The sequence below is a fragment of the Triticum dicoccoides genome, chromosome 5A (genome assembly GCF_002162155.2).
Source record: "Triticum dicoccoides isolate Atlit2015 ecotype Zavitan chromosome 5A, WEW_v2.0, whole genome shotgun sequence".
Classification (NCBI taxonomy): Eukaryota; Viridiplantae; Streptophyta; class Magnoliopsida; order Poales; family Poaceae; genus Triticum; species Triticum dicoccoides.
In genome coordinates, this window is record NC_041388.1 from 532,465,951 (window position 1) to 532,478,465 (window position 12,515).

A 12,515-nucleotide genomic window follows, 5' to 3' on the forward strand; every position below is an offset into this window, starting at 1 on the left:
TTCCCACTGAAAGCATCTCGGATCTACCGATTTCTAAACTCGGTGATACCGAAGCAGTTTTGGCACCTAAACTAGTGAACTCGGTCAGACCGAGTCACAGTTCGGTGGCACCGAGACTGCTAGGGTTTCACAGAGTTCCAAAATCGGTCACACCGATAAGTAATTCTCGGTCAGACCGAGTCTCACTTGTGCAATGGCATAAGCCAAATCGGTGGGACCGAGTTTTTAAACTCGGTGGGTCCGAGATGGTTTCGGCGGAAACCTAACCCTAAAATTTTCGAATTAAACCTAATCTACGAGTTCATTGACTGGATAGAAGTTTAACAAACGTGGCAAGAATCATGATGATCACAATGTGCTAAGAATCAGATTGGGGAATAGCACAAAGATCGAGTCCATACCCTAGTTCGGCGGAGACTCGCTACGGCGGCAACGGCGGGGTTGAATTTCCGTTCACAGCGACGGAGACCAGCGACTAGAGGCGGCTGGCGGCGAGGAGACGATCCGAAGACCAAGTTGGCAGAGCAGGCTATCGCGCGGGCGAAGGGGTTCGGAGAAATTTCCAAATTTTTGCCCGTGACTATATATAGCCCGACCCTGTCGGTGTGACCGAGTGGAACAACTCGGTGGCACCGAGATGCAAAACCGTATACAGTTGTTGCAACTCGGTGTGATCGAATGGTTCAAATCGGTTGCACCGAGATCGAAAACCTTGATCAACTTAATGATCTCGGTAGGACCGAAAGTAGGGTATCGGTCAGACCGAGAATCATAAAGAGGTTTTGGAAGTTTAAGTCTATGACGAATCGGGGACTCCGAGCGCTCCTCACACAGAGTGGTTCGAATCTGACTTGATCAAATTTTGTGATGCATCATGAATAGAGTTTGAGACGAGAAAAGCATAGATAGCTAGAGGAGGTTCTTAGGCATTCTTGTCCATCCACTTGGCAAAAGGAAATAAAACCAAACAATCAAAACAACAAGTGGATGTCCTCGAATGAGTAAAATATGCAACCAGCATGCTCACACAATAAGATGGCAAATGAAATATGTGACAAGGCATGCACAACCAATTCTAGCATCTATCAAGCAATTTGCGATGACAAGGTCATCTATATATGAGTATATTGACTTAGGAATCAAGTGAGAACACTTGATCATAGGTCATACTCATCGTTTAAGCTCAAGTGGGGTTACCACTTTTACATAAAGCATTGTTGTGTTCACATCTTTAGAGTTGCTTTAGCTCAAGTCTTAGAGTAAAGCTCCCCCTAGATGTGATATCCCCCCTTAGAGGGATGAACGAACCTCGGGTTTTGTCGATGATGACTTCATGTAGATGTTGAAGATGTGGATGCTCAATGTTGATGTAGATCACTTGGAGCTATCCATTTGAGTGAATTGCACTTTCAATACCTACATGGGTTAGTCCCACAAGGAACAAACAAGGATATCCATAGACATAGAGTGATGCACACACAAGATGATGTCCATGAAAACTTTTAGGTTACCTTGTCCCTTGTCTTACCAACAAGAGGGTTTGTGACTCCTTGAACTAGTGCAAGATGTGGAAGTTGATTGCACTTGTTCTTGCCAAAATGATAAGAGTGAAGTATGTTGGCAGAGTCACCCTCAAGAACTCTCTAGTTCTTCTTCTTTTGGATCCACACCATCTTGATGGGAATCCTTGGAGTTGTAGTCGTACTTGATGAAGTGGAACTTGAAGTAGTCTTGGGAATCCACTTGACTAAGGTCTTAGGAGCTTCTTCAAATGCATCAATTTCCTCTTGAAGCTTGTCCTTGCCTTTTTGCTTGTAGTCTTGTGATGGAAGATCATCTTGAGCTTGTGTCCCCTTGAAAGAAGTATCATACTTCTCTTGTTGAGGAACAAACTTTGTCTTGGGGTATTGATCTTCTTCCCACTCAACTCCATTGGTATTGAACTTTCTTTCAAAACCAACACCTTGATTCTTCCGGTGCATTCCTTGCTTGCGCACAATTTCCTCGAATTGCTTACTCCCGGCAAGGCTTTTGTACACTCCTTTCTCTATAATTCCCTTCAATAAGCTATTTTCTTGCTCAAGTGTAACTTGGCTAAGGGAATCATTAGTGGAATCAAGAGAACTACTAGAAGCAACAATATTGGATTTAGCATGATTATTGTTACTGCTAGAGGAAGAATCTTTCTTGTTCTTGTTACTAGACTTGACTTGAGGCATGTAAGTGGATAAGAGTAAACGCTTGGCAATGTAAGAAGAACTTTTCTTGCGGAGATCATCATTGATTGCTTTTAAGAACTCATGCTCTTGCTCAAGATTGAGCTTTTCAAAGCATAATTTCTCATGAGCTCTTAAAAGTTCTCGATGATCTTCGAAGATAGTTTCATGAGCTAACTTAAGAGTGTTTAGTTCTTTAGTTAGATCCTCAATCTTCTCCTTATCATTGTCATTCGTTTTATCTTGATTAGCATGATTAATTGACGTTTCATCATAGTATTCATCACTAGAGTTGTCAATAAGCAAATCATCACCTAACAAGTCATCTTCATCACTATTGAAATCAACATACTCGGGGTGTGTTACCTTAGGACCTTTGGCCATGAAGCATCTTCCAATTCCTTCATTTGGTGAGTCAAATATGTCATAGGAGTTGGTTGACACAAGTGCTAGACCGGCAACACCTTCATATTGAGTATCTTCGGAGTTGGAGTGATAACTTCTCTCGGAGTGGCTGTCGGAGTCGGAGCCGGATACCCATTCACCAACATGAGCTTGATGTCTTCGTTTTGTGTAGCTCCTTGATGATTTTTCCTTCCTTTCCGAATTATTGCTTCTCCGTGAGTATCTTCGTTCATAACGATCATCTCTACTCCTTCTCTCTCTTGGTGGTGATTCTTTGCTTCTTCTTTTTGGAGAATCTTCTCTTCTCTTGTAGGGAGCCGTACACTCATTGGAATAGTGTCCGGGTCTTCCACAACTGTAGCAGTTTCGCTCTCGACTAGAAGATCTTTTGTCATTGTAGGACCTTGACTTGAAGCTTCTATCTTTGCTTCTACTCTTGTAGAACTTGTTGAAGTTCTTCACCATTAAGCTCAATTCTTCATTGAAGTTTTGTTTCTCACTTGATGATGTAGGGGCTTCACATGAGGCTTTATAGGCACCACTTGATTTGTTGTGAAGTTCCTCTTTATCCTTAAGTGACATCTCATGAGCAACAATTCTTCCAATCACCTCCGTTGGCTTGAGATCTTTGTAATTGGGCATCATTTGGATCAATGTGCACACGGTATCATATTTTCCATCCAAGGCTCTTAGAATCTTCTTGATGATGAATCTATCGGTCATCTCTTCACTTCCTAAGCCGACAATCTCATTTGTGATGAGAGCAAGCCTAGAGTACATTTCAGCGACACCTTCACCATCCTTCATTTTGAACTTGTCAAGTTGACTTTGAAGCACATCCAACTTGGATTCCTTGACGGAGTCGGTACCTTCGTGCATATCAATCAAAGTGTCCCAAATTTCCTTTGCATTCTCAAGATGGCTGATTTTGTTGAATTCTTCGGGGCACAATCCGTTGAAGAGAATATCACAAGCTTGAGCATTGTATTGCAACATCTTCAACTCATCCGCGGTAGCTTCACGGTTTGGTTCTTTCCCATCAAAGAAGTCACCTTGCAAACCAACACACACAATAGCCCAAACGGCGGGGTTATGTCCAAGAATATGCATTTTCATTTTATGCTTCCAACTAGCAAAATTAGTACCATCAAAGTAAGGACCTCTACGGTGATAATTTCCCTCGCTGGACACCATACTCTCCTAGGTTGTGAAACCAAGGCTATGACCACCAAAAGCTATGGAGATCAAAGCAAATGGAGACCAAAGCTCAGATACCACTTGTAGGATCGGAAGTATGTCTAGAGGGGGGTGATTAGACTACTTGACCAAATAAAAACTTAACCTTTTCCCAATTTTAGTTCTTGGCAGATTTTAGCTATTGTAGGACAAGTCAAGCAATCATCACACAATTCAAGCAAGCATGCAAAGAGTATATTGGCAGCGGAAAGTAAAGCATGCAACTTGCAAGAATGTAAAGGGAAGGGTTTGGAGAATTCAAACGCAATTGGAGACACGGATGTTTTTCCCGTGGTTCGGATAGGTGGTGCTATCCTACATCCACGTTGATGGAGACTTCAACCCACGAAGGGTAACGGTTGCGCGAGTCCATGGAGGGCTCCACCCACAAAGGGTAACGGTTGCGCGAGTCCACGGAGGGCTCCACCCACGAAGGGTCCATGAAGAAGCAACCACCCACAAAGGGTCCACGAAGAAGCAACCTTCTCTATCCCACCATGGCCATCGCCCACGAAGGACTTGCCTCACTAGCGGTAGATCTTCACGAAGTAGGCGATCTCCTTGCCCTTACAAACTCCTTGGTTCAACTCCACAATCTTGTCGGAGGCTCCCAAGTGACACCTAGCCAATCTAGGAGACACCACTCTCCAAGAAGTAACAAATGGTGTGTAGGTAATGAACTCCTTGCTCTTGTGCTTCAAATGATAGTCTCCCCAACACTCAACTCTCTCTCTCATAGGATTTGGATTTTGTGGAAAGAAGATTTGAGTGGAAAGCAACTTGGGGAAGGCTAGAGATCAAGATTCATATGGTAGGAATGGAATATCTTGGTCTCAACACATGAGTAGGTGGTTCTCTCTCAGAACATATGAGTTGGAATTGTGTATGTGTTCTGATGGCTCTCTCCACGAATGAAGAGGAGGTGGAGGGGTATATATAGCCTCCACACAAAATCCAACCGTTACACACAGTTTTCCAATCTCGGTGGGACCGAATCAACAAACTCGGTCGGACCGAAAAGGTAAACCTAGTGACCGTTAGAGATTTTCAGTGGGACTGGCATGCAACTCGGTAGGACTGATATGGTTAGGGTTTGGGCATAATGTAATCTCGGTGAGACCGATTACACAAACTCAGTGAGACCGAGTTTGGTAATAAGCTAACCAGAGAGTTGGTCAGGTAAACTCGGTGGGACCGATTTGCTCTTTCGGTGAGACCGAAAAGTTACAAAAAGGAAACAAAGAGTTTACACTGCAATCTCGGTGGGACCGATTCGCTCTTTCGGTGAGACCGAAAAGTTACGAAAGGGAAACAGAGAGTTTGCAATCCCATCTCGGTGAGACCGAGATCCGTATCGGTAGAACCGAATTGCTAGGGTTTGGCAGTGGCTTATGACAAGTGAAACTCGGTGGCGCCGGATAGAAAGAATCGGTAGGACCGAGTTTGGCTTAGGGTTTAGGTCATATGTGGATATGGGAAAGTAGTTGAGGGTTTTGAAGCATATCACTAAGCACATGAAGCAAGAGGCTCATTAAGCAACACCTCATCCCTCCTTGATAGTATTGGCTTTTCCTAAAGACTCAATGTGATCTTGGATCACTAAAATATAAAATGAAGAGTCTTGAGCTTTTGAGCTTGAGCCAATCCTTTGTCCTTAGCATTTTGAGGGTTCCACTTTCACATCCATGCCATGCCAATCATTGAGCTTTCCTGAAATAGTCATCTTGGAATAGCATTAGCTCAATGAGCTATATGTTGTTATGAATTACCAAAACCACCTAGGGATAGTTGCACTTTCATCAGTGTAACCTACTGAAGTGGATCCTTCGGTATATCTGCGGCACTATGGCTCTAGGTCTCATGTTGACGGCTTCATCCTCCATCTTGTCACCTACTCTGATGCTGGCTGGGCAGGCTGTCCGGACACACGGCGCTCCACCTCCGGCTACTGCGTCTACCTCGGCCCATCTCTCATATCGTGGTTGTCTAAACGACAACCCACGGTATCCCGCTTTAGTTCCAAGGCAGAGTACTGCGATGTGGCTAACGCGGTCGCTGAGTGCTCTTGGCTTCGATAACTCCTTCAGGAGTTTCTTCTTGATGTGTCCAAGGCCACCATCGTCTACTGCGACAACGCCTCCTCGTCTACCTCTCCGCCAACCTCATTCATCATCGCCTCAGGAAGCATATTGAGCTTGACATACACTTCGTGCGCGAGCAGGTGGCTCTTGGACGTGTCCGAGTTCTCCACGTCCCCACCTCTCAGCAGTCTGTCGATGTCATGACCAAGGGGTTAGCGACTACCACATTTGAGGAGTTCCGGTCCAATCCATGCATCACAGGTGATGTATCAACTACCGGGAGAGGGAGGGGGAGGGGGTTGTTGAATATATGTATAGGCTATCATCACATGTATGGTTAGGATATTTTCCTAACAACTCGCCTCATGTTTTATTGTATAGCTGAGACCGTAGGCTACCTTTTATACATATTTTTTCGAACCGGGCTTTTCCCATTTCCATTACTTATCATAATGGAAATACATCGTCTCAGGAACTGAAACCAGCAAGGCAAGAGAGAAAGAGGAAAAGCGAGTTCGGGGCAACACCAGGAAACCCACTATCTGCGCCTGTCATCAGGAACAACAGATCATGGGGCGAAAACCTGGGTGTCACCTAAAAACGCACTACGAACACCTACGAGAAGTATCACAAGTCTTACAAACTCCATCATCAGGCACCAGGCCACAGCAGCCAAGACAAAAGCAGCCCAAAGGAAACTACCAGAGCCCCCAAAGTAAGGACCAAAATATACCACCCCCTGTTCATCTAGCATGCACTCCAGGATGCATCATCAGCTCTTCTCTTCACCAACCGCCAGACACTTACTGATCAGGTTCCGCAGCGACTTCTACCTCAGTTCCCATCATGGCCGTCCCTAGCTGGAATTGGGGGACCGCAAAGCAGCATCATCTGTGTTGTGTTCTCCTTCAGCATCTCCGCTCCTTTTTTCACCATCTCTCCTATATATGGTTTCTGGAGACCTGCCCAGTACATCAAAAAGGCACAAGCTATAAATACAATTTCAAATGGAGAGTTAATCCATTTGAGCTTGAAAGTGGCTCGGTTCCTGGCTAGCCAAATAGCCCAACATATAGCAGCAAAGCCAACGGTGTAAATTTTGTCCAGCCCAGGTAAGAAACTATACATCCACGCATAATATTGCTAGACAGAATTAGGGCAGCAATCGGTTCCAAGCATGGAACCTACGGTTCTCCACACCACCCTGGAGACAGGGCACAAAAATAACAGGTGTTGAGCTGTTTCTAATTTGTCACAGAAAGAACAGCAAGGCTCCCCGGGCCATAATCTTTTTTACATGTTGTCCCTAGTCAGGATGGCATTCTGCGCCATCTACCACAAGAATATCTGAATTTTAAGAGGAAGTTTAGCATCCCAGATCCACTTAAAATTAGATCCTGCTATATCCTTTTCTAGCCACGCGTACATGGATTTTGTACTATATTTGCCCGAACTATCCAATTTCCAATAAACCTCATCTGGCAAATCACTTTGTTTCAACGTTAACATCTCTTTATTCATTTCCTCCCATTGTTTCGTCATCTCATGAGACATCCTCCTCCTAAAAGAGGAGATGTGGTTGAGATATTTAAATTTGTCAACAGTACAGTTTTGATCAATACAAGTCTCAAAGAGCAGTGGGAATCTGTCTTTGAAGGGGATTCTACCATCCAGGCTATCAAGCCAGAGTCTAGCCACATCTCCCCTGTTCAAATTAATACCTCTACCCAGCATATAAAGGTATTTCACTTTCAGGAGTGATTTCCAGCAAGGTGAGTCACTGGCCTTGTGTTTAACCATAGCAACCGAAGTTTTCTTTAAGTACTTAGCCTTAACTATATCTTGCCAGAGCCCTTTCTTTTTCTCAAGCTTCCACCACCATTTCACTAGAAGACTAATATTCTGTTTCCTCAAGTCTTTAACACCCAGACCCCCTTTCTTTTTGGATCGACATATACGGCTCCATTTAACCATATGGTAACCTTTCTTTTTTTTCCTTTTCTATGCCAGACAAATTTTCTTCTGGGTTTGTCCCACTTTTCTAAGGTAGTCTTGTTCAGCAGAAACATAGACATGTAAAAGGTAGGAATATGTGACAGTACAGCGTTCACTTTAATCAGCCTTCCCCCATGGAAAGAGCTTCACTAATCCAGTTTTCACAATGATCAATGAATTTGTCATCTACAAAGGCCCAATCACTACACTTCAAACCAGCATAGCTCACAGGCATGCCTAGGTATTTGATAGGAAAATTACCTATCTGGCAATTAAATATTTCAGCATATTTTTGCATAGTAGTATCATCAGCACGTATCGAAAAGATTTCACTCTTTAGAAAATTGATCTTCAGCCCAGACGCGACTTCAAAAAGATATAACAGCAGCTTAATATTAAGACCATTTCTAAAATTATCCTCGAAGCACAGGATCGTGTCATCTGCATATTGCAAGATAGCCACCCCATTTGGGATCAAATCAAACGCTAACCCTTTGAACAAGCCATTCTGCTGAGCTTTAATCACCATTTTGGTCAAGCAATCAGCGGCTACATTAAAGAAGAAAGGTGAGAATGGGTCTCCCTGGCGCACCCCCTTCGAACTTTAAAAATAGGGCCCCACCTCGTCATTCAACTTCACACTAACTGTGCCTCCTACCAGGATTTTCCTTACCCATTCAATCCATTGTGGATGAAACTCCCTCATCTTATGACAGTTTAACAGGAAATCTCAGTTAACTTTGTCGTAAGCTTTCTCGAAGTCTAGTTTCAACACGATCCCAGATTTTTTCTTACTATAAGTATGATGGAGAATTTCATGTAAAGACATGATTCCATCCATTATATCTCTTTTCTTAATAAAAGCATTTTGGTGTCTACTAAAGAGGATATCAACATAAGGTTCTAGTCTAATAGTAAGCACCTTAGTGATTAGTTTATAAATGCATCTCAGCAAGCATACGGGGCGAAACTGCTGAATTTTATTAGCACCAGCAACTTTAGGTAGTAGAGTGATGATCCCATAATTCAAGCGTTGCACATCTAGCTTATTGTCATGAAACCACTTAAACAGGAGCATCATCTCGTTTTTTACTATTTCCTAGCAATGTTGGAAAAATTCAATGGGGATATTATCTGGTCCTGCTGCTTTATTTGGTTTCATAGAGAAGAGAGTGTTTTTTATTTTTGTTTCAGAAAAGGGCCTAGTAAGAATGAAGTTGTCAATATCTGCCAACTTCTCATTTGACTCCCACATATCATCCCTTAACTTGCATAGATTTCCAGCTGCAGGTCCAAAAAGCTCTTTATAGAACTCAGTTGCATGTTTCAACGGGTTTTTAGTCCCCTCTATCATCTCATCTCCACAGCTAAGTGAGAAAATAGTATTTCTCCTCCTTCTACCGTTCACTATTCTGTGAAAGTAGTCAGTATTACTATCCCCTTTCAACAGCCAGTTTTCATGAGACTTTTGCATCCGTGCAATCTCCTCTTCCACTAATAGATTATGTAATTCTACCAAAATCTCAACCTTCTTGCAGTATAACTCAGGGGAAAGCACATCAAGGGACCTAAGACCGGACGGGCCGGCGTGGATGAGCCGAGCGGCCAGGCAGAGCAGGGCCCGTTGGTTCCAGCGCTGTTGTGCCAGCGAGGGCACCCGAGCGTGCCAGGAGCGAGCACTGCAGCGCACTGTTGGCGTCTGCCGTCTGGCCGGACGATTCGACGGCGACGTTGCCCCATCCGTGCGTGCACGGCCGACCCGTCGGCTCAGGTTCAGGTGCGACATGAGCGTTGCACAGCCAGGTGGGCCCCGAAGTCAGCAGGCTGTGTAGTTCTTTTTCGCCGATGTGATGTGTTGTGGGCGCAGCAGCCACAGAGCGTTAACCTCCAGCAAGTATAGTGCGTCCTCTAGTAGTGCTAGACTGCTAGTACTTCTCTGCATATCAGGACAGTACTCTTGGTACCATGCTACCGTGCCACGTAGTACACGTACTAGTGGTATACTACAGTTTTACAGCTAGCTAGGTTTGGCCTGCCTGCCTGGTCGGATGAATGATCAACGCAACCCAGCGCTGCGTAGGCTCATGGTGACTTCGCGTGTTCCTCTCCACTGTTACTGAAAAGTTGGCGAGGTCAGGTCAAGTCCACCGTTGCCGTGTGCCGGACCGTTGTCGGGGCCGGCAGACTCGGGAAAACGGCGGGTTGATTGCGCCGGAAAGGTTGGCGCACCGACCGGACAGCCGAGCTCAGCCGCACGATCCGGACGGTGGACGGCTCGATAGTGGTGACCCGAAACGGCTTTGACGATTCCAATTCTCACGCACAACGCCCCATCTCGACAGTTAGCAGGTGACGGTGATGGGCAGGAGCACCTTCTCACCAACGCATGAACGATGGTGCTATCTTTTTTTTGGTAATGATGCTATTAAGAGTGTCACGTAGAATAAATATTGAGATAAAGGAGGAATAAATCATAAAATAATAATTTGTCTTTTCTTATTTAAGAAATGATCTCTTAGTACAACATGTCTCGTCATATTTTTAAAGATATCTAGTTATTGAAGATAAGGCTAAGCGATAACCCAATATAGAGGATACAATGTAATAAGTGCACATCCGGCCTCTGCATAATTAGGATGCACACAGCCAACCCAACACATATGCACGTAAAAACACACGAGCAACTAGCAAAGTCCTAAAATGCTAGCTTTTGCAATGAAACATTTAATTTTGATATGAATCGAAATGTTTGAGTGAAGAAAGTGAAATAAAATGGAGGCTGCTATAAAAGAAGTTCATGTTCGATGTCGTCTAACCAGCCTCCAAGGCACGATGGGACGCGCTTCACATGCATTATTGCGACCGAAGATATAACGAGTCCGCTAGAATTGTTGTAAGAAGAAGAAATGTCACCATCGTTGGTGGCCATTTCTGGTGCACGTATTACGCGTTTACTTTCCCTCCGTTTTAACCGTTATTAACAGCTGACGGTGCACACATAATCCTACCTCTGTGTCTTCGAAAAAGAAAAATAGAAAACCATAATCTGATCTCTGTTGCTAGATGCAACAGCTACCTCTTGTGGGCTCCAAGGGCTGCTAGCTCGCTCCCGCACGGTGATTTGTTTAGCACAAATCTGAAAACGACCCCCGAGAAGTCAGCTTGGTGACTGTGCGTTGCTTCCCTACACTATCCGCTCGTCCGTCGGTGCTTTCTTCCATTTACTTGGTCTGATCCGATCTGAGGTAAGCAATGTGCAAAGCATGATTGATGCCTCCTGCTCCGGCGGTGGTCAAGAGGAACGGTACCACTTTCCGGAGCCTTTTGATTAGGGATCGAGGGACAAGTATATCCTATTCTTAGAGGAGGAAGGAGATGGATCAAGTGACGAGATGCAGATTCCGCCTCAGATATGCCCTTTCTACTCTTGTAGGTTTGTGGCTCCAGCACACAAAATCTTGGTTGCTTCAATTGCTGGAGAACATACCAGTAGTACTTTTTTAGTGCCCCCAAAGAGCCCGGCTGCCCCCGTTGTCTACGAATGAAACAACGCCAGATCTGTTGTCGGAGAATAAACAAGTCAGGTGCCTAAACAACAGCAGATTACGGTCCATTATTGCGCGCCAATGACAGTGAGTTGTGAGTGGCGATGAAATATCTAGAATAAGCTTTGTCGTAGTTTAATACTCGCTGCTGCATTGTATACCAGCCGGTAGCTATCGGCGTCGTGCCATCCTCTGAATTCTAGCGGTGGAATGTTCTTTCCTGCTGCCTGTTCCCAGGACCAGCGGTAGATGGAAATAGAGCCATTTCAAGTGAGAACGACGCTAGGGTTTTCAAAGCGTGGGCAGCTAGATAGGGGTTTCGGAGTGGTTATCAACCTCGCTAAAGATATCAGCTATATGCTTACTGACTTCATTGTGGTCATTTTCTTTCTTATGTAACCGCCAGTCATCACTATTTTGTTAGCCTAATTATCATATGTCTAGTGGCTATTGTCCCTATTAGAGAGGGAGAGAGAGAGAGATAATCATTCATCAGATATGGTCTAGCTGATTTCCAGGAAGAGGGCTCCACACATATAGATTACATCATGTGACTACAAAATCTCTTACCGGTGTAGTCACGGATACCTAATCTTGTTACACAGCGACATCCGACCACTAACCTCTCGGGATGTATCTTCTAAGAATCCGCAGATTACTCGTATATTTTAGATTTGAAGAACTGTGCTGGTTTCCCGGAGAGGAGCTGGATGGTGTGGTGGCTTCGATTTGGGACAAGTGTGGTAGTAAAAGTTCAAAGTACATGGATAAATGGCGAGATAGATTTAGAATACGAGAATAATTTTCAAGGGTTGGCAAGTTTAGGGTAGATGTGTCCCCGGTGTTTCAAAGGTTGTATTTGTGGGCAAACCACGAGTAGTCTCGTTTGTAAGTCTAGTGGACGGGTGCTTCCACCTTCTTTTTCTATAAATATATGATACACATGCTTATACGTATTTCAGAAAAAACTTCTTTATAAAGAGTGATGCATGCAGGCTTTATTTCAGAAAAAAAACTAATATTCAGAAGAAAAAAAC